The sequence below is a fragment of the Pecten maximus genome, chromosome 5, assembly GCF_902652985.1.
Source record: "Pecten maximus chromosome 5, xPecMax1.1, whole genome shotgun sequence".
NCBI classification, from domain to species: domain Eukaryota; kingdom Metazoa; phylum Mollusca; class Bivalvia; order Pectinida; family Pectinidae; genus Pecten; species Pecten maximus.
In genome coordinates this window covers 38,980,384-39,003,206 of record NC_047019.1, presented here as the reverse complement: position 1 = coordinate 39,003,206, position 22,823 = coordinate 38,980,384, and the positions used below count along the sequence as shown (strand labels likewise).

General features: G+C 38.0%; 2 long non-coding RNA genes across 2 annotated transcripts in view; one reads left to right on the top strand and one right to left on the bottom strand.

Moving 5' to 3' along the window:
* Positions 1 to 10,217, bottom strand: part of LOC117327989 — a 135,411-nt gene extending 125,194 nt beyond the window's left edge. Inside the window, exon 1 of the long non-coding RNA XR_004532770.1 lies at positions 10,109 to 10,217. This is a non-coding gene — a long non-coding RNA (uncharacterized LOC117327989). The remainder of the gene's footprint in view (positions 1 to 10,108) is intronic.
* A 486-nt stretch (positions 10,218 to 10,703) lies between these two features.
* Positions 10,704 to 11,692, top strand: LOC117327990. The gene is made up of 2 exons (XR_004532772.1): positions 10,704 to 10,817; positions 11,097 to 11,692. It is a non-coding gene; the product is annotated as an uncharacterized LOC117327990 (long non-coding RNA).
* Positions 11,693 to 22,823: the final 11,131 nt, after the last annotated feature.

The window sequence follows — 22,823 nt, the reverse complement described above, 5'->3', positions numbered from 1 at the left end:
ATCATTTGATGGCCATATAAAAAAAAGGTAGGAAAATGGTTGATGACATTGTTAACAGAACAGTGATGTAAATGCCACTGAAGAGGAGGAGGATTCATACGACATTCAAAAAGATATTAATACCTTCCATAACGAGACAACAATGCCCTTTGTCAATCAGTATCAGACACTTATGCAATTGCATAGGTAGAGCAAACTATCATTATAGTTCAGGTATAGACGACAACTGTCCTTTCATTGGACGGCTAAACTCACAGTATTGTAATGTCGTTGTGTTTCCTACAGCAGAGGAAATCTCCCTCATCTATGATTGCTTGTCACAGTTGTTTTGTCAATATGACAGGAGACATGAGGGATTGTCTATGTCATTTATAGCTTTTCTCATCATTGGGGATCATTACTTCTCACATTTGATTAACCTCATGTCAGAGCACTTATAGAATTTTGATGTGATGAATATAAATCTTGAATAAATTTGAAACCTATGAGGATTTATCACCTTAAGTATTATTAACGATGCCATAACTTTCTATGTTCCCCAAGACAGCTCTGTTGTCTAGTCCATAAATACTGAAGATGATGTCTTCAAGATCATATTTTGGCTTTTACTCCCCGGTAAATTATAGAAAACTTAAGATTGCTCCCTAGACATACTTGTGGAAAGACACATATGACAAGGCCACTATATGTAAGTCAGTAAATATCCCAGGACAAAACAATAATACCCAAGGACAAAACAATATTATCCCAGGACAAAACAATATTATCCCAGGACAAAACAATAATATCCTAGGACAAAACAATATTATCCTAGGACAAAACAATATTATCCCAGGACAAAACAATAATATCCCAGAACAAAACAATAATATCCTAGGACAAAACAATAATATCCCAGGACAAAACAATAATATCCAAGGACAAAAAACAATATTATCCCTGGACAAAACAATAATATTCCAGGATAAAACAATAATATCTTAGGACAAAACAATAATATCCCAGGACAAAACAATAATATCTTAGGACAAAACAATAATATCTTAGGACAAAGCAATAATATCCTAGGACAAAACAATAATATTCCAGGACAAAACAATAATATCTTAGGACAAAACAATAATATCTTAGGACAAAACAATAATATCTTAGGACAAAACAATAATATCCTAGGACAAAACAATAATATTCCAGGATAAAACAATAATATCTTAGGACAAAACAATAATATTCCAGGACAAAACAATAATATCCTAGGACAAAACAATAATATTCCAGGATAAAACAATAATATCTTAGGACAAAACAATAATATCCTAGGACAAAACAATAATATCCTAGGACAAAACAATAATATTCCAGGACAAAACAATAATATTCCAGGATAAAACAATAATATCCGAGGACAAAACAATATTATCCCTGGACAAAACAATAATATCTTAGGACAAAGCAATAATATCTTAGGACAAAACAATAATATCTTAGGACAAAACAATAATATCTTAGGACAAAACAATAATATTCCAGGACAAAACAATATTATCCCTGGACAAAACAATAATATCTTAGGACAAAACAATAATATCTTAGGATAAAACAATAAGCGAATGGCCAAGCTTGGAATCATCTCGTAATAATTCACAGAAGAAATCAGGTACACAAGAGGTCATCACAGAATTAGAGGATAGGAAAAGAAGAGAATGTAACATCATGGTATTTGGACTTAAAGAACAAGTAAATGAGGATACAAAGGAACGAAAAATAGCAGACGAACGAGTGGCCAGAGATATCCTCTCTGCCTGCCAAGTACCAACATTAATGGATGGCGTGAAAAAGGTCTTGAGGGTTGGGAAATATGATAAAGAGAAAGCAACAGGAACCAAGGGGAGACCAATCCTGGTCAGCTTTGGCTCAACTGAAGACAAAAGAGTCTTTTTCAAAAATATACAAAAACTTCAAGACCACGCTAAGTATCAAAATATCTCCATCAGTAATGACTTAACAAAACAGGAAAGAGATAAAGAATCGGAACTTCGAGATGAGGCCAAGCAGAAAACTAACCAATCATCAGTGGAATTCATATACCGAGTACGCGGCCCACCGTGGAACCGCAGAATAGTAAAGATTAGAAAATTTTAAGAACAAGACAAGTAAAACCCAAAGTTCTCAAACAAACATGCAAAAACCTTAAATGTACCTGCACAAATATTGACAGTCTTCCGAATAAACTTGATGAAATTTTAGATATATTGAGGAAACATATAGCCATTGATATACTGGAAATCAATCATTTATTTATTTTATGTACATATATTGTTGATATGGATATAGAGGCTTCCAGCCTGCATCCATTAATTATCCTAATAAATCCTAATAAATAATATCTTAGGACAAAACAATAATATCTTAGGACAAAACAATAATATCCTAGGACAAAACAATAATATTCCAGGATAAAACAATAATATCTTAGGACAAAACAATAATATTCCAGGACAAAACAATAATATCTTAGGACAAAACAATAATATCCTAGGACAAAACAATAATATTCCAGGATAAAACAATAATATCTTAGGACAAAACAATATTATCCCTGGACAAAACAATAATATCTTAGGACAAAGCAATAATATCCTAGGACAAAACAATAATATTCCAGGACAAAACAATAATATCTTAGGACAAAACAATAATATCCTTGGACAAAACAACAATATCTTAGGACAAAACAATAATATTCCAGGACGAAACAATGATATTCCAGGAAAAAACAATAATATTCCAGACAAAACAATAAAATCCCAGGACAAAACAATATTATCCCAGGACAAAACAATAATATCCCAGGACAAAACAATATTATCCGAGGACAAAACAATAATATCCGAGGACAAAACAATATTATCCCAGGACAAAACAATATTATCCCAGGACAAAACAATAATATCCGAGGACAAAACAACAATATCTTAGGTCAAAGCAAATAATATCCCAAGATAAAACAATTATATCCAGAACAATAAAAAGATAGCCCAGGACAAAACAATGAAATTCCAGGACAAATAATTTACCAAGACAAAACATATCATGGTTAATTTAATTGAACCTTTGTCTGCCTTGTTAAGAAAACAATGAAAACTATTTTAGGATGAACAGACATCAGAACACAGTATCTGATATAGACAGACAATCCTGTTATAATATATATATAATGTCTGAGACAAAGGTTAACTAGCATTGTGCCGTCCTGTTTCCAGGTCCACATGGATATAATTTATTATGGAAATCACATTAATTGTCAGAAAACTCAGTAATATACAGTTAAAATTGTTCAAATGCATATGTCACTTTTTACATTTCTCATGGAAATACCTTTTAACAAGATAAATTCCCAAACATTTTTCACATTTTTGCGTACCTTCTGCTGCCTAAAATGATCCATATTTTGGATGTTTGTCAAAATTTCCATCAAAACCACCAATCAGCCAATTCCTAAAACTTGCTATTTTGATTTAAGAATAGAATACTGGAGAAAATACTAAATCTAAGACATGAGACTATGGATTTTGAATTAATAAGACAAAAACATCAAGGAATTGTGTTATGACTTGATTGAAGACTTAAGTCAGTTGCCAACATATGTTATACATATGTTAAAGTATATAATACTATCAATGAAAGCCGACCATGCAAGCAATGTCTATGTCTGTATGATAGTTGTCATGTCATACACTCAAGATAGTATGTATACTTTGTCTGTACAGTAGATATGATCAATAATCAAAGGCTGCTGGTATACTAGACTATATACAATGTCTGTACTGTAGATATGATCAATAATGGAAGGCTGCTGGTATACTAGATGTACAATGTCTGTACTGTAGATATGATCAATAATGGAAGGCTGCTAGTATACTAGATGTACAATGTCTGTACTGTAGATATGATCAATAATGGAAGGCTACTGGTATACTGGATGTACAATGTCTGTACTGTAGATATGATCAATAATGGAAGGCTGCTGGTATACTAGATGTACAATGTCTGTACAGTAGATATGATCAATAATGGAAGGCTGCTGGTATACTAGATGTACAATGTCTGTACTGTAGATATGATCAATAATGGAAGGCTGCTGGTATACTAGACTATATACAATGTCTGTACAGTAGATATGATCAATAATGGAAGGCTGCTGGTATACTAGATGTACAATGTCTGTACTGTAGATATGATCAATAATCGAAGGCTACTGGTATACTAGACTATGTACAATGTCTGTACTGTAGATATGATCAATAATCGAAGGCTACTGGTATACTAGACTATGTACAATGTCTGTACTGTAGATATGATCAATAATCGAAGGCTGCTGGTATACTGGATATAGTAAAAGTCTTCACACGAGATAATTATGATTAATGTCAATCAAATGTTTGTAGTCTAAAATGTCAAAGACAAATGTTGATTGTCTAATATTACAAGGTCAAATATTGGTTATCTACCATATGTCAAGGACAAATGCTTGACCTGTTATGTGTCAAGGACAAATGGTCATCTAAGGTATGAAGGTCAAATACTGCATGCATATCATGTCAAGGTCAAATGCTGGATGTCTAAGATGTCAAGACAAATGGTTGTCCTGTGAATCAAAGTCAAATATGAATTGCTTAGGATGTCAAGGTCAGATGTTGGTTCTCTTGGATGTCAAGAACACAAAATTGACTGCTTAGGACATCAAACACAAATGTTGGTTAATGTCTAGTATATGTGTTGATCCAACCTCCAAACTCAACCTCCTGATCAATTTACCTCACTAAAATCAACCTAATCAATTTACTTCGCTTATTCTACTGATTATGAATGAATTGTAGCAAATGTATCCTGACCTTTCATAGGACTTCTACCAGGTGACCCTAGCCTGCAGCAGATAAGGTAGTTAGGGTATGGACACAATGAGCTTTGTTCTTCACCACCTCCCCTACCAGGTATGTTATGGTATGTCCTAACAGTGATGGATGGGTGATATACCCATAAATCATATCTTGCACCATCTGTGATGGGCTATATAACACCTTCAGTACAAAACAAAAAATATATATATATCAAATCAGACAGATGGCATGATTTTGCATTTGATATTAACAGTTTTAAAATATGAATATAATTATCAGATTTGATAAATTTGCATTTAATTAGAATTTTTTAGAAACAAAAGGCCCAGAGGGCCATGATCGCTCACTTGCCAGTTAGAAATTATGGCAAAATCATTATTTCCAATTTTCATGTTGACCCTAATATAATATGTTAATGATGTTTAAGGAAATGATTCTCTGAAGCATTAAATGGTTAATCATTATATAGGGTTTTGCGAAATATAGGTGCATTAATTGTCCATGTGAGTTAATGCTATTGAAACATCAAAGATTACTTCTGTTGGTGTTTTTGTTAAATCAAACATAACTATAATGTGAAACCCATTGCAGGTAGAAATATGATGCATAATGTAAAGCATGTTGTTGATCCTGTGTAGTACACATAGTGTACATAATACATCACATATTTCTCAATGGTGACCTTGCAAATAGGCCAAGGTCATTTGTATGCTGAATATTTATAGTGTTCAATCCTTGTTAACTGCTGGCAAAATAGTACATAATATGGGTCTTCTGGAACTTGAAAAGATCATAGAAGTTTTTAACATACATATATCTAACACCTATAACTTTGAAAATAGGTCAATATCATTGATATGACGAATTTTATATCAGTCCATAGGTAGGAACCTACTGGCCTAAGATGTGTACCCTTGGTCTTTTAAAACCAGAAAATAATATTGGCAAATTAATTTTTCACTATTTGCCCCTGCATCATAGAAGATAAGTCAAGGTCATTTTTATGAGGAAACTCCATATCACTCTGTCCTAGGCACCTGCTGGCAAAATATCAGCCCACTTGGCCTTCAGGAACTCGAGAGGAAGATTTTCGAAGTTTTTAACATATTTGAGCCCTGTGACCATGACAATGGGTCAATGTAATTTATATGAGTAACACTTATACCACTGTCTACTAGGTACATGTACCTGCTAACAACATGGGTCTCCTGGAACTTGAGAAGATGATTATGAAAATTTTCCAACATATTTGAGCACTGTGATCTTGAAAATAGGTCAAGATCATTTATATGAGGAAATTTTATTGCACTCCATAGCAGAAACCCTATTGGCAAAAGATGAGTGCCCATATATAGCATATGGGTCTTTTAGAACTTGAGAAGAAAATTCACAAATGGTACCTCCTGGCCAAATATCAGTTGCTTCGGGGTGAGTGACTGTGGCGGGGTGAGTGACTGTGGCGGGGGGAGTGACTGTGGCGGGGGAGTGACTGTCGGGGGAGAGTGACTGTCGGGGTGAGTGACTGTGGGGGGTGATTGGACTGTCAGGGTAGTGCTGGGAAGTACGTGTTAGGGGATAATGTGGGTGAGTGGACGGTGGGATGGAGGTGATGTGGGGATGAGGGATGTGGGGTATGAGTGGGGTGGGGATAGGAATGGGGAGTAGGGTGGGGGTAGGGGTGGGAGTGACAGTGGGGAAAGGGGTTGGGTGAGTAACTGTGGGTGGTGAGTAACTGTGGGGGTGCATAACTGTGGGTGGTGAGTAACTGTGGGTGATGAGTGACTGTGGAGGGGGAGTGACTGTGGGGATGAGTGACTGGGGGTGAGTGACTGTGGGGGTGAGTAACTGTGGGTGATGAGTGACTGTGGGGGTGAGTGACTGTGGGGGTGAGTAACTGTGGGGGTGAGTGACTGTCGGGGTGAGTGACTGTCGGGGTGAGTGACTGTCGGGGTGAGTGGCTGTCGGGGTGAGTGACTGTCGGGGTGAGTGGCTGTTGGGGTGAGTGACTGTGGGGGTGAGTAACTGTGGGTGGTGAGTAACTGTGGGTGATGAGTGACTGTGGGGGTGAGTAACTGTGGGGGTGAGTGACTGTGGGGGTGAGTAACTGTGGGGGTGGTGGTGAGTGACTGTGGGTGGTGAGTAACTGTGGGGGTGGTGGTGAGTGACTGTGGGGGTGAGTGACTGTGGGGGTGAGTAACTGTGGGGGGTGAGTAACTGTGGGGGTGCATAACTGTGGGGGTGAGTGACTGTGGGGGTGAATGACTGTCGGGGTGAGTGACTGTGGGGGTGAGTGACTGTCGGGGTGAGTGACTGTCGGGGTGAGTGACTGTCGGGGTGAGTGACTGTCGGGGTGAGTAACTGTGGGTGATGAGTGACTGTGGGGGTGAATGACTGTCGGGGTGAGTGACTGTGGGGGTGAGTGACTGTGGGGGTGAATGACTGTCGGGGTGAGTGACTGTGGGGGTGAGTGACTGTCGGGGTGAGTGACTGTCGGGGTGAGTGACTGTGGGGGTGAGTAACTGTGGGGGGTGAGTGACTGTGGGGGTGAGTAACTGTGGGGGGTGAGTGACTGTGGGGGTGAATGACTGTCGGGATGAGTAACTGTGGGGGGTGAGTGACTGTGGGTGGTGAGTGACTGTCGGGGTGAGTGACTGTCGGGGTGAGTAACTGTGGGTGATGAGTGACTGTGGGGGTGAATGACTGTCGGGGTGAGTGACTGTGGGGGTGAGTGACTGTCGGGGTGAGTGACTGTCGGGGTGAGTGACTGTGGGTGGTGAGTGACTGTCGGGGGTGATGACTGTCGGGATGAGTAACTGTGGGGGGTGAGTGACTGTGGGTGGTGAGTAACTGTGGGTGGTGAGTGACTGTCAGGGTGAGTGACTGTGGGGGTGAGTGACTGTGGGTGGTGAGTGGCTGTGGGTGGTGAGTGACTGTGGGGGTGAGTGACTGTCGGGGTGAGTGACTGTGGGGGGTGACTGACTGTGGGGGTGACTGACTGTGGGGGTGAGTGACTGTGGGGGGGGAGTGACTGTCGGGGGGAGTGACTGTCGGGGGGGGGGGGGAGTGACTGTCGGGGGTGAGTAACTGTGCGGTTGAGTGACTGTGGGGGTGAGTAACTGTGCGGGTGAGTGACTGTGGGGATGAGTGACTGTGGGGGTGAGTGACTGTGGGTGGTGAGCGACTGTGGGGGTGAGTGACTGTCGGGGTGACTGACTGTGGGGGTGAGTGACTGTGGGGGTGAGTGACTGTGGGGTGACTGACTGTGGGGGTGAGTGACTGTGGGGGGTGAGTGACTGTGGGGGTGAGTGACTGTGGGGGTGAGTGACTGTGGGGGTGAGTGACTGTGGGGGTGAGTAGTGAGTGGCTGTGGGTTTAGTGACTGTGGGGTGAGTGACTGTGGGTGAGTGACTGTGGGGTGAGTGACTGTGGGTGAGTGACTGGAGGTGATACTGTGGGGGTGGAGTGACTGTGGGGGTGAGTGACTGTGGGGGTGAGTGACGTGGGGTGGTACTGGGGGGTGAGTGACTGTGGGGGGTGAGTGACTGTGGGGGTGAGGATGTGGGGGAGTGACTGTGGGGTGAGTGACTGTCGGGAGTGACGTGGGGTGGGTGGGTGACTGTGGGGTGAGTGACTGTGGGGGGTGAGTGACTGGTGGGGGTGAGTGACTGTGGGGGTGAGTGACTGTGGGGGTGAGTGACTGTGGGGGTGAGTGACTGTGGGGTGAGTGACTGTGGGGGTGAGTGACTGTGGGTGGTGAGCGACTGTGGGTGATGAGTGGGGTGAGTGACTGTGGGGGTGAGTGACTGTGGGGTGAGTGACTGTGGGGGTGAGTGACTGTGGGGGTGAGTGACTGTCGGGGTGAGTGACTGTGGGGGTGAGTGACTGTGCTGGGTGAGTGGTGAGCTGTGGGGGTGAGTGACGTGTGTGGGTGAGGACTGTAGGTGATGATGTGGGGGTGAGTGACTGTCGGGGGTGAGTGACTGTGGGGGTGAGTGACTGTGGGGTGAGTGACTGTGGGGTGAGTGACTGTGGGGGTGAGTGACTGTTGGGGGTGAGTGACTGTGGGGGTGAGTGACTGTGGGGGTGAGTGACTGTGGGGTGAGTGACTGTGGGTGAGTGACTGGGGTGAGTGACTGTGGGGGTGAGTGACTGTGGGGGGGTGAGTGACTGTGGGGGTGAGTGACTGTCGGGGGTGAGTGACTGTGGGGGTGAGTGACTGTTGGGGGTGAGTGACTGTGGGGTGATACGTGAGTGGACTGTGGGGGTGAGTGACTGTGGGGGTGAGTGACTGTGAGGGTGAGTGACTGTGGGTGGTGAGTGACTGTGGGGGTGAGTGACTGTGAGGGTGAGTGACTGTGGGTGGTGAGCGACTGTGGGGGTGAGTGACTGTCGGGGTGAGTGACTGTGGGGGTGAGTGACTGTCGGGGTGAGTGACTGGGTGGTGAGTGACTGTGGGGTGAGTGACTGTGGGGGTGAGTGACTGTGAGGGTGAGTGACTGTGGGGGTGAGTGACTGTGGGGGTGAGTGACTGTCGGGGTGACTGACTGTGGGGGTGAGTAACTGTGGGGGTGAGTGACTGTGCGGGTGAGTGACTGTGGGGGTGAGTGACTGTGGGGGGGGGGGGGGGGGGGGAGTGACTGTCGGGGTGAGTAACTGTGCGGGTGAGTGACTGTGGGGGGGAGTGACTGTGGGGGGGGGGGGGGGGGGGGGGAGTGACAGTCGGGGGTGAGTAACTGTGCGGGTGAGTGACTGTGGGGGTGAGTGACTGTGGGGATGAGTAACTGTGCGGGTGAGTGACTGTGGGGGTGAGTGACTGTTGGGGGTGAGTAACTGTGCGGGTGAGTAACTGTGCGGGTGAGTAACTGTGCGGGTGAGTGACTGTGGGGGTGAGTGACTGTGGGGGTGAGTGACTGTGGGGATGAGTGACTGTGGGGGTGAGTGACTGTGGGGGGAGGGGGAGTGACTGTTGGGGGTGAGTAACTGTGCGGGTGAGTGACTGTGGGGGTTGAGCGTGTTAACAACTACTTTGTTGAGTAATGGTGTGTCTATCTAAGCTCTCACATTTCAAACTATAAAGTTTGAAAATCCTGAAACACATTATAGTTTGTGGAGATGGCGAACTGTACATATTCCTGAAAAACCCACTGAATTACTGAGCAGACTACAGACTACTAATTACTTTATGTAATAAGTTATAACAAATTCACCTCTAACACCTAGGCCAGCCATTCATAATCCTGTGACATTTGATGTGGCATCCAATCAGTAGTATTTCTACAAACTTCCTCCTCCACTGAGGCTTGTGTATCACTTCCTCTATAGTATCCTCCAGTTGTACATTCCACCAATCCTATACACAGTCGCTGACATTTCTCTCCCTGACATTTCTCAGCCTTTTTCAACCTATCCTCTATCATACATACATGTCGGCTGTCATAGCATTCACCTAAGAGATTTTGTAAAACAATAGGGATTTCCCATACCTACATGTATTTTAGAATATTTTTCTTTCATCTACTTTTAATCTAATTCTGATTGTTTCATTAAATGAAGATTTTCCAGTTAACTTGCAGAATATATAATTTTGTATTTCTAAATATCAGAAATATATATATATATTGTAATCAATAACATCAGAAATAAAATACTACAAAAGCTACTTAAAATCTGTAGGCCATTATTTAATTATATATATGTATGTATTTTCCGCTGACGTCAGTTGATTAACTGTGCTATATTTCACTGATCAAAACTGACAATTTAATGACGCCATACATCACAATGACATGCAATCTGCCGCCTTCGAGAATGTCAGCCGACATGATACTGAACATTTCTAGTTTGTTTTTCTTTTCTTTACAGTTCAGATTGTAAAATGTGAATGTTCAACATATAGGATATATAGCATATACTCCAGTAAGTAATGGTCACCAAATGAACATATTTACAATTATGCAGGAAAAACAATATACTTCATGACATCAGTATAAAACATGAGTGTAAAATACAGGTATAATCTGTCATTCTTACAGGTAATATGTGGTGTTCAGCAGGAAAAATCACTAAGATGAAAACTTTTCTATATATATAATGCGGAAAATGTCACCCCATTAACATTTATAGATGAAGAGAATAAATAATCTTTATAGCGTCCCATTAAATCTGAACCTACAACTTATCTTATTATATTTTCAGTTTTGTATCAGACGCAGATTGGTTGGCATCCCATGACTGTTCCAACAATGATGAATCTCTGCGACAGTGATGAAACTCCGCGACAGTGATGAATCTCTGCAACAGTGATGAAACTACGACGATGATGAAACTTTGCGACAATGATGAAACTCTAGACGATAATGAAACTCTGCGACGGTGATGAAACATCATTATATTGCATGCTTGTGCAACTGTTCTGTGATGTGATTTTAGCCGATTAGGTTTGTCAGACACATTTTGTCAAGTAGACCAAGAGTGCCATTTGATGTATTATCGAAGATGCTGTATTAATGATGTTGTGGCGAATATGATGGAATAAGATGTAGTTTAAATGGCACAGTATGACACCTGAGCAGGACAGGACGGGACGGGATGCAACGTGGCGGGACACAATGGGATGTAACAGACGTAACAGGACAAACATGGGTAACACTATATGCCCCCATTTCATGGTGGGGTATAAAAATGCTGACACATGGGTGCAGCAATTTCGGTATACCATTTCTATTTTCCAGACAAAAAAGAGCTTCATTAATAAGAAGCATTCTGATTGGTCAATAAAGATATGAATATTATTTATGCTAAAACAAAGGTATTCAAGTCTGTGCGTAAAGAAGACTGTGAGAACCGGCGACGCTATTCCACGGGTGTCATACCGACAGAAAAGTAATACAATGTAACATCCAAGTTTTAATAGTGATGTATCTAATTCCCTGTCTCATTTATAAGTAATCTATTAGTGGTAACCTAGGTATATTCTAATTGGACATAAGGTTACTAATTATAGTCATTACAGGTAAGTCAATATATATATATACTAAAGCAGAATATGAATTTCTGATTGCACCTTGTTTCTGGTGTATTCTGCCCACATATTACCAGATCATACCACTAGTTAGGGACAAGTACACCAGACCACATAGCTTCCCTTCCTTTTGGTGTCAGGCTGTCATATCCAATATGGCCCCAGTACACCTTCCCCTGTGTACTACCAGGATATTACCGTAAAGATCAAGTTATGTTACACCCCCTCATTCTGTTAAACATTCCTCCTCCCCAACCAAAGAGTACATAGTACCGAAACACAGGGACACACACAGAATACCTGCATGGTGCCATATTGTCACTTTACAACAATGTATAAAAATACAATACCGACAGGCATCAAATAAAAAACATTGAACCCCATAAAATCCAAAAATGGTTTAGTCCTAAATGAAATGAATTCAGTACAATGTTAGATGATATTGAATTGTACAATACCCCACTGGATATTATGTAATGTTTTAATATAAATTTGGTATATATATATAGCAAAGCTATTGAGTGAAACATATTGGTATAATCTATCAGTAGGTGTAAAATATTATGTTTAATGAGAAACCATTCAATTTTCTATTTATATTATTTCAAAAGATAAAAAAAATGAAAAATGTTTCTGCATGGGAAAAGCTCTGGAATCAGTAGCATATTCTAAAATGTAAATTTGCCTATAAAACAGTAATGTATATTGCAAATTGCAGGTTTTTCAAATGTATACTTCAAAAGTTACATTCACATATCAGGCAGTGTCACTAAACATCTGAACCCTAAATAAACCACCAGTATTTACTAAAGCACTGACAGGTTAGCAAGAGCCCCGCCATGTTGATACATCCTCAATAATCATCAGAAGCCATTTACCCATATCACTTAAAGGTTGATACTCATCATGAACAAGCAAGCACTGTATGAAGTTTGGGTTTAATCGGTCCAAAGGAAATATGTTATTGCAAAGAAACTGATTTTCTATTTATAGTAATTGTGGCCTTGACATTTGACTTTTCAAACTGTAAATAAATTCTAACCAAAAACTTTAAGTATGGAAGTACTGAAAGAAGTTTGAGTCAGATTGGCCAGAGCAATATATAGGTTTTGCATGGAAGGTGATTTGTTAATTTACATTTAGTAACAGTGACCTTGACCTTCGAATTTTGATGCTGAAAAGTAATTCTAAGCAAGCTCTTTCCATAAGGAAGCACTGTATGAAGATTGGGGTAGATAGTTTTGAAGTATCAGTTTGATTCATAAAAGCCAACTGAAGCTATTGTATGGAAACTGATTTTCTATATTTAGCAACAGTGTCCTTAACCTTTGACACAGAAAAGCAATCCCATGCAAGCACTTTCAATAAAAAAAACATGGTATGAAGTTAGAGGTCGATCGGCCAAAAGGAATCTTACGGAAGGCCAAGGTGCAGGACCCTAATGAACAAACCCCAAATACATATATAAATAGAGGAGGCTAAAGCTGGGTTGTATAATGTATAACTATATATATATATAAACAGTGATAATTCAAAATGACATAACTAGCTCCCAATTACATGGTCTGTGGCTCAAATCATGTAATTAAAGGTAGGAACATGGCTGACAATTATCTACATATAAATCATACTCTGTACTCTGGCACACTAAGGTTACTGAGGAAATGAATGAAATGTATCACAAAAACAGAGTAACAAATTATATAGTTATGTCATACAGAGGGGTAACAAATTATATAGTTATGTCATACAGAGGGGTAACAAATTATATAGTTATGTCATACAGAGGGGTGACAAATCATATAGTTATGTCATACAAAGGGGTGACAAATCATATAGTTATGTCATACAGAGGATAACAAATTATACAGTTATGTCATACAGAGGGGTAACAAATCATATAGTTATGTCATACAGAGGGGTAACAAATTATATAGTTATGTCATACAGAGGGGTGACAAATCAGATAGTTATGTAATACAGAGGGGTGACAAATCATATAGTTATGTCATACAGAGGGGTGACAAATCATATAGTTATGTCATACAGAGGGGTGACAAATTATATAGTTATGTCATACAGAGGGGTGACACATTATATAGTTATGTCATACAGATGGGTGACAAATCAGATAGTTATGTAATACAGAGGGGTGACAAATCATATAGTTATGTCATACAGAGGGGTGACAAATCATATAGTTATGTCATACAGAGGGGTGACAAATTATATAGTTATGTCATACAGAGGGGTGACACATTATATAGTTATGTCATACAGAGGGGTAACAAATATCATATAGTTATGTCATACAGAGGGGTAACAAATTATATAGTTATGTCATACAGAGGGGTAACAAATTATATAGTTATGTCATACAGAGGGGTAACAAATTATATAGTTATGTCATACAGAGGGTAACAAATTATATAGTTATGTCATACAGAGGGTAACAAATTATACAGTTATGTCATACAGTGGGTAACAAATTATATTGTTATGTCATACAGAGGGTAACAAATTATATAATTATGTCATACAGTGGGTAACAAATTATATAGTTATGTCATACAGAGGGTAACAAATTATATAGTTATGTCATACAGTGGGTAACAAATTATACAGTTATGTCATACAGAGGGGAGACAAATTATATAGTTATGTCATACAGAGGGCAACAAATTATATAGTTATGTCATACAGAGGGTAACAAATTATATAGTTATGTCTTACAGAGGGGTAACAAATTATATAGTTATGTCATACAGAGGGGTGACAAATTATATAGTTATGTCATACAGAGGGGTAACAAATTATATAGTTATGTCATACAAAGGGTAACAAATTATATAGTTATGTCATAAAGAGGGGTAACAAATTTTATAGTTATGTCATACAGAGGGTAACAAATTATATAGTTATGTCATACAGAGGGGTAACAAATTATATAGTTATGTCATACAGAGGATAACAAATTATATAGTAATGTCATACAGAGGGGTAACAAATTATATAGTTATGTCATACAGAGGGGTGACAAATTACACAGTTATGTCATACAGAGGGGTAACAAATTATATAGTTATGTCATACAGAGGGGTAACAAATTATATAGTTATGTCATACAGAGGGGTAACAAATTATACAGTTATGTCATACAGAGGGGTAACAAATTATATAGTTATGTCATACAGAGGGTAACAAATTATATAGTTATGTCATACAGTGGGTAACAAATTATACAGTTATATCATACAGAGGGGTAACAAATTACACAGTTATGTCATACAGAGGGTAACAAATTACATAGTTATGTCATACAGAGGGGTAACAAATTATATATAGTTATGTCATACAGAGGGGTAAGAGATTATATAGTTATGTCATACAGAGGGGTAACAAATTATATAGTTATGTCATACAGAGGGTAACAAATTATATAGTTATGTCATACAGAGGGGTAACAAATTATATAGTTATGTCATACAGAGGGTAACAAATTATATAGTTATGTCATACAGAGGGTAACAAATTATACAGTTATGTCATACAGAGTGTAACAAATTATATAGTTATGTCATACAGAGGGTAACAAATTATATAGTTATGTCATACAGAGGGTTGACAAATTATTTATAGTTATGTCATACAGAGGGGTGACAAATTATATAGTTATGTCATACAGAGGGGTAACAAATTATATAGTTATGTCATACAGAGGGGTGACACATTATATAGTTATGTCATACAGAGGGGTAACAAATTATACAGTTATGTCATACAGAGGGGTAACAAATTATATAGTTATGTCATACAGAGGGTAACAAATTATATAGTTATGTCATACAGAGGATAACAAATTATACAGTTATGTCATACAGAGGGTAACAAATTATATAGTTATGTCATACAGAGGGGTAACAAATTATAATATATAGTTATGTCATACAGAGGGGTAACAAATTATATAGTTATGTCATACAGAGGGGTGACAAATTATATAGTTATGTCATACAGAGGGTAACAAATTATATAGTTATGTCATACAGAGGGTAACAAATTATATAGTTATGTCATACAGAGGGGTAACAAATTATATAGTTATGTCATACAGAGGGGTGACAAATTACACAGTTATGTCATACAGAGGGGTAACAAATTACATAGTTATGTCATACAGAGGGGTAACAAATTATATAGTTATGTCATACAGAGGGGTAACAAATTATATAGTTATGTCATACAGAGGTCTGACAAATTATATAGTTATGTCATACAGTGGGTAACAAATTATATAGTTATGTCATACAGAGGGGTAACAAATTATATAGTTATGTCATACAGAGGGGTTAAACAATTATACAGTTATGTCATACAGAGGGTAACAAATTATATAGTTATGTCATACAGAGGGGTGACACATATAGTTATGTCATACAGAGGGGTGACACATTATATAGTTATGTCATACAGAGGGGTAACACATTATATAGTTATGTCATAAAGAGGGGAAACAAATTATATAGTTATGTCATACAGAGGGGTGACAAATTATATAGTTATGTCATACAGAGGGGTGACAAATTATATAGTTATGTCATACAGAGGGTAACAAATTATATAGTTATGTCATACAGAGGGTAACAAATTATATAGTTATGTCATACAGATGGGTAACAAATTATATAGTTATGTCATACAGAGGGTAACAAATTATATAGTTATGTCATACAGAGGGTAACAAATTATATAGTTATGTCATACAGAGGGTAACAAATTATACAGTTATGTCATACAGAGGGGTAACAAATTATATAGTTATGTCATACAGAGGGGTGACAAATTACACAGTTATGTCATACAGAGGGGTGACAAATTATATAGTTATGTCATACAGAGGGGTGACAAATTATATAGTTATGTCATACAGAGGGGTAACAAATTATATAGTTATGTCATACAGAGGGGTAACAAATTATATAGTTATGTCATACAGAGGGGTGACAAATTACACAGTTATGTCATACAGAGGGGTGACAAATTATATAGTTATGTCATAAAGAGGGGTGACAAATTATATAGTTATGTCATACAGAGGGTAACAAATTATATAGTTATGTCATACAGAGGGGTAACAAATTATATAGTTATGTCATACAGAGGGGTGACAAATTACACAGTTATGTCATACAGAGGGGTAACAAATTATATAGTTATGTCATACAGAGGGGTAACAAATTATATAGTTATGTCATACAGAGGGGTAACAAATTATATAGTTATGTCATACAGAGGGGTAACAAATTACACAGTTATGTCATACAGAGGGTAACAAATTACATAGTTATGTCATAAAGAGGGGTAACAAATTATATAGTTATGTCATAAAGAGGGGTAATAAATTATATAGTTATGTCATACAGAGGGGAAACAAATTATATAGTTATGTCATACAGAGGGGTGACAAATTATATAGTTATGTCATACAGAGGGGTAACAAATTATATAGTAATGTCATAAAGAGGGGTAACAAATTATATAGTTATGTCATACAGAGGGGTAACAAATTATATAGTTATGTCATACAGAGGGGAAACAAATTATACAGTTATGTCATACAGAGGGGTGACAAATTATATAGTTATGTCATACAGTGGGTAACAAATTATATAGTTATGTCATACAGTGGGTAACAAATTATATAGTTATGTCATACAGAGGGTAACAAATTATATAGTTATGTCATACAGAGGGGTGACAAATTATATAGTTATGTCATACAGAGGGTAACAAATTATATAGTTATGTCATACAGAGGGTAACAAATTATATAGTTATGTCATACAGAGGGTAACAAATTATATAGTTATGTCATACAGAGGGTAACAAATTATATAGTTACGTCATACAGAGGGGTAACAAATTATACAGTTATATGTCACAAAGAGGGGTAACAAATTATATAGTTATGTCATACAGAGGGGTGACAAATTATATAGTTATGTCATAAAGAGGGGTAACAAATTATATAGTTATGTCATACAGTGGGTAACAAATTATATAGTTATGTCATACAGTGGGTAACAAATTATACAGTTATGTCATACAGAGGGGTGACAAATTATATAGTAAAGGGGTGACAAATGATTGATTTTTTTAATACATAAACATGCAACAAATTAGAAGATAAGGCTTGTTATACAGTAAAGATCTTTTGTATTAAAGACTGCAGGTGAGACCACCTACCTGAGTGAAAGGAGAACTATTATTAAATTGACACCTCAAAGGTGGCGGCCGACAGTGAAATCTTCATGAATAAAATCGGTTACAAAACTTTGAAATATAGTGGGTATTTGCATGTGCATATCAGATGGCAATACTTAAAACGTAGAATGACCTGGAGTAGTAACTGCACTTAAGATAGCAATGTTAATGTTTAGGAATATTTTAAATGCATTTTATATGATAAACACAAGGGAATGTTTTTGGTGTGAAAAAGAGTAACGACTATTCATGAGAACATTTTCCACTGATGAATGACAAAGATGAATATAAATGAATTGTTTTCTACACTTAATTAACTCATCATATGTAATATTGTCTGCATACAGATAGTTTATTGGAAACTACATAATGACAATCTGATTAAGTAATGGTGTGTATCCAATAATAGTATAGATCTAATCACTAATTGGTAAGTATTTTACCAAAGAAAATATACATTCTAAAAAACATGACGGATGAGCAGTTTAAACAAAATCAAGTAATTTAAGGAAAGTGCTCACAAATGATGGCGCCCGAGTGATGAATGCCAAGACAATGAAATAGCAAAACTGGACACAGAAGTGTGACATTTTACCTAGGTACAATACAGTAGTAACAATGAAACTATTATATAACCACCAATCCTGGAGTGGCAAGTCTCAGTCTTACTACTGTAGCTTGCTGTAGTTCCAAATAACCGTGAGTGGTGATTTGTTTTTTGAACATGCTCAAAAGATAACTATACAATATAACTGGTTTTACAACACCGGCAAGTCTGATGTGTTCCTTTTTCTCTTTATTGAACCCACAAAAAGACCTAAAAATACGATACAATACATTTTCACCCTCGCATTCACATGTAACAACTAAAACACCATGACCGAGGTATCGTGGACCTCTTATAAATACGACGTATATAGAGGTTACACAACAAGTGGTTGTTGGATATGGAATTTATTTCACACGAGTAAGTTATTTTTTAAAAGTTACAAAAGACACAAGCTTTAGCGAGTGTTTTTTGCAACTTTTAAAAAATAACTTACTCGTGTGAAATAAATTCCATATCCAACAATTTCGAATCGTGTGACCTGTTTCTACCACAATAATATCGGCTTGAATCAAAGGGAAACGTGGCCAAGTATAATTTCGCGTATGCAAATAAAGTGTACTGGTGACGTCCGGGACCCGGTGATGTGACGTCATTTGATTATTGATGACGTCAATAACAATTGCAGCTTGGGTCAAAGTTCACCGTGTTAGCCAATCGAAATGCGTACAGAGTTTATACCACGTGTGGTATAAACAGATTGTTAATCAACAGCTGTAATGATTAACTGATGGTCTGAGAGTTGAATAACACAGGGTATTGTGGTAGAAATTGTATTATAAATTGTTATTGCACGTATCCATTATATAACAAGCACATATATGATGTACCTATACGGTAATACCACTCCCGTGAGTGAGTACTGGTTGTACATCTCTATATTACGGTTATGTAATAATTCAGCTGTGGCAGATCCTTCCCTCATGAGCCGGATTGCTAGAATGACCTGGGCAGTAAGTATTTACCCAGAAGTCCGAAAAGTGGCGGGAATATAGGGTGCTTTATTCGTGCAAGGGGTAAGTCAAAAGTCTACCGAAGTCTACGTCATAAGTACAACTCAGTCGGAATATTTAAACAGAACGTAACAACCCATGTACACATATGGTTCACAACACAGGGACACCACATGTACACGAACAGTTATTACCAATACAAATACACACACTGGGCTACAAAACATGAAAAAAATGCTTAACGTACTTACTTCAGTAACCTACCTGAATATACATGTACTTTTATCAAACTTAAATGTTGTTTATCCTAGAAAAGTGTTCTTCAACATAGTTCAACATTCTTCCTGTTGTACTTTAACGCACAGTCGTCCCCCTTATACTGCCGCCTTTTTTGTTTCTTGCCGATTTTGTCAGTTTTATAATGAGGGTGGCAATATAACAGGGATTCAGTATAACAATCATACACATGTAAACTAAGGCCTACAATAAGCTTATGTTTATCTGAAACAATTGCAGTATACACACGTATACTGTTAATTTATGTTATTTGCATCTTTCATGGGCATAGGAATTATAAATTACAATCAGAAATTAAATTTGTTCAATTTTTTTTTTGAAAGGTGGCAAGGGAGCAGAGCATGGGTATGGCAATTAAGTATAACACAAGAATTCCATGGAGGTGGATGTGTCGCCTGCGCAGCAATCAAACTGATCTGCTACGCTAATCAAAACAAGTTTCATGCAAAATTTAAGTGGTTTTCATACAGAAACCAGTAAGCACTATATGAAGTTTTAGGTTGATTGACCAAAAGGAAACTGGACAGATTTTCTAGTTATTTACAGTGACCTTGACCTTCGAGTCTGAAAAGCAATCCCAAGCAAACAGTTTTGATAAGGAAGCATTTACAAAGTTTGAGTTTGATTGGCCCAAGGTAACTCAAGTTACATGTATTGCATGGAAACCAATTTTCTATAAAAGTAACAGTGACCTGGACCTTTGACCTTTGACCTTTGAACAAGATAAGCAATCCTTAGCAAGCACTTTTGGTAAGTAAGCACTGTATGAAGTTTGAGTTTGATTGGCCCATGGGAACTCAAGTTATCGCACGGAAACCATTGTGCAGACTTTCTATTTATAGTAACAATAACATTTGACCTTTGAACCTGAAAAGCAATCTAAGCAAACAATTTTGGTAAGGAAGCACTATATGAAGTTTGAGCCTGATTGGCAAAGGAAAACTCGAGTTATCACATGAAAACAAATTTTCTATTTATAGTAACAGTGACCTTGACCTTTGACCTTCAAACCTGAAAAGCAATCCCAAGCAAACAGTTTTGATAAGGAAGCATTTACAAAGTTTGAGTTTGATTGGCCCAAGGGAACTCAAGTTATTGCATGAAAACCAATTTTCTTAATAGTATGTGACCTTGACCTTTGACATTTGACCTTTGAACATGATAAGCAATCCTTAGCAAGCACTTTTGGTAAGGAAGCACTATATGAAGTTTGAGTTTGATTGGCCCATGGGAACTCAAGTTGTCGCACGGTAACCATTGTGCAGCCCACGCTGACGCCGCCCACGCTGATGCCGCCCACGCTGACACCGATGCCGCAGACGCTGACACCGACGCCGTCATAGTGATACCTATATGTCATCTTTTTCAGGCGACACTATAAATGGAAGACAGAAATTCAGCTGTGTCTATAAATAGAACACTAGAAAGTTTCGCATTGACGAAAAATGGCGGGCTAGACAGATCATGCAATTCAAAAGGTACTTTCTGTCTTTGTACGGTTTATAGTTTTACATGAAGACTCCAGCAGGTGTTTGAATAAAAAAATTATAATAAATGGTTCTCTCTTTTTGGAATATTTTGGATTGTCGACTGCCTTCCCTGCGAAACTTAGTTATAGAGGTCTGAAACTGTTCTAGAACAGTTCTAGAACTGTCCCAGTGTCAAGTTCTAGAACAAGATTTAAATAATTCTCAGATTTATATATACTATATGCACAGGACTGATGCCTCAATATGACAATATGGTCAGGTTAAACACAAAACGGGTGGTCAGGTGGCACAGTGGAAAGTTTGGAAACACACTTGCTTTTGACCTAGGCAGCCAGGGTTCCATTCCCCGATCGGACGTGAAAAGGTATGGGGTCACATGCCCGACCATGTGGGTTTTCCCTTTGTCCCACAGTAAGACCCCTCGCATGCTAAGCCCATTCGGACCAACATTTATAAGCGTGATTAATATATAAGTTTTTGTTTTGTTTTGTTTTTTTAAACACAAAACTTTGGTATTTGAAAAGGGTTGGCGGATGGCAATGCACGGTTCAGCAGTATTAACAATGTTTTATATACAGTAGAGAATTTGCCCAACAAAATTATGGTGGTACAAAAAAATGTATGCGGGGTTTGTAATACGTACAACAGGGGCGGTATACTAAGGGGACTACTGTAGTTTAACCAAGGTAAACTAACATATTTCAACATTCTTCCTTTCTACAACACCACTTAACTGAGTTAAACTTACACCCCTAAATTTACTTAATGTAGTCTCAGTTCTTTACTTAAAAGTACATAACATGAACATATTGGCACTAATTAAACCTTCTTTAACTTACTTTAACAGTTTAACTTGTATTTACTATAATTTTACGTGCGACCCAAGCTTTATATAGAAGTTTTACAGTAAATAGGAGCATTACATTGCTGTATTAGCTTCAATTGTATTTTAACAAAATAACTAAATATTAGAGATTTCACCTTGATGTACGAAAGGGTACCATACAGCCTCTTCACTCACCTGTCAACAAGGTGAAACAGATTTACCTATCCATAACTCGTCACGGTAAATTTACCAGCCATGATAAACAAGGTAAAGAGTGAATCAGACGCGAGATAAGAAATAATAGTGTTGTAATTAAAATAAATTGTCATGATTTGCTGTTACATTAACATACCATATTCATAGAAGTATGTTCTTATGTCATCCGCTCATGCCCCTCATATCAAGTTCAATGCAATTAATCGTCACAAAACTTAATTATCACAGTGATGTAGGTTTTTACATTA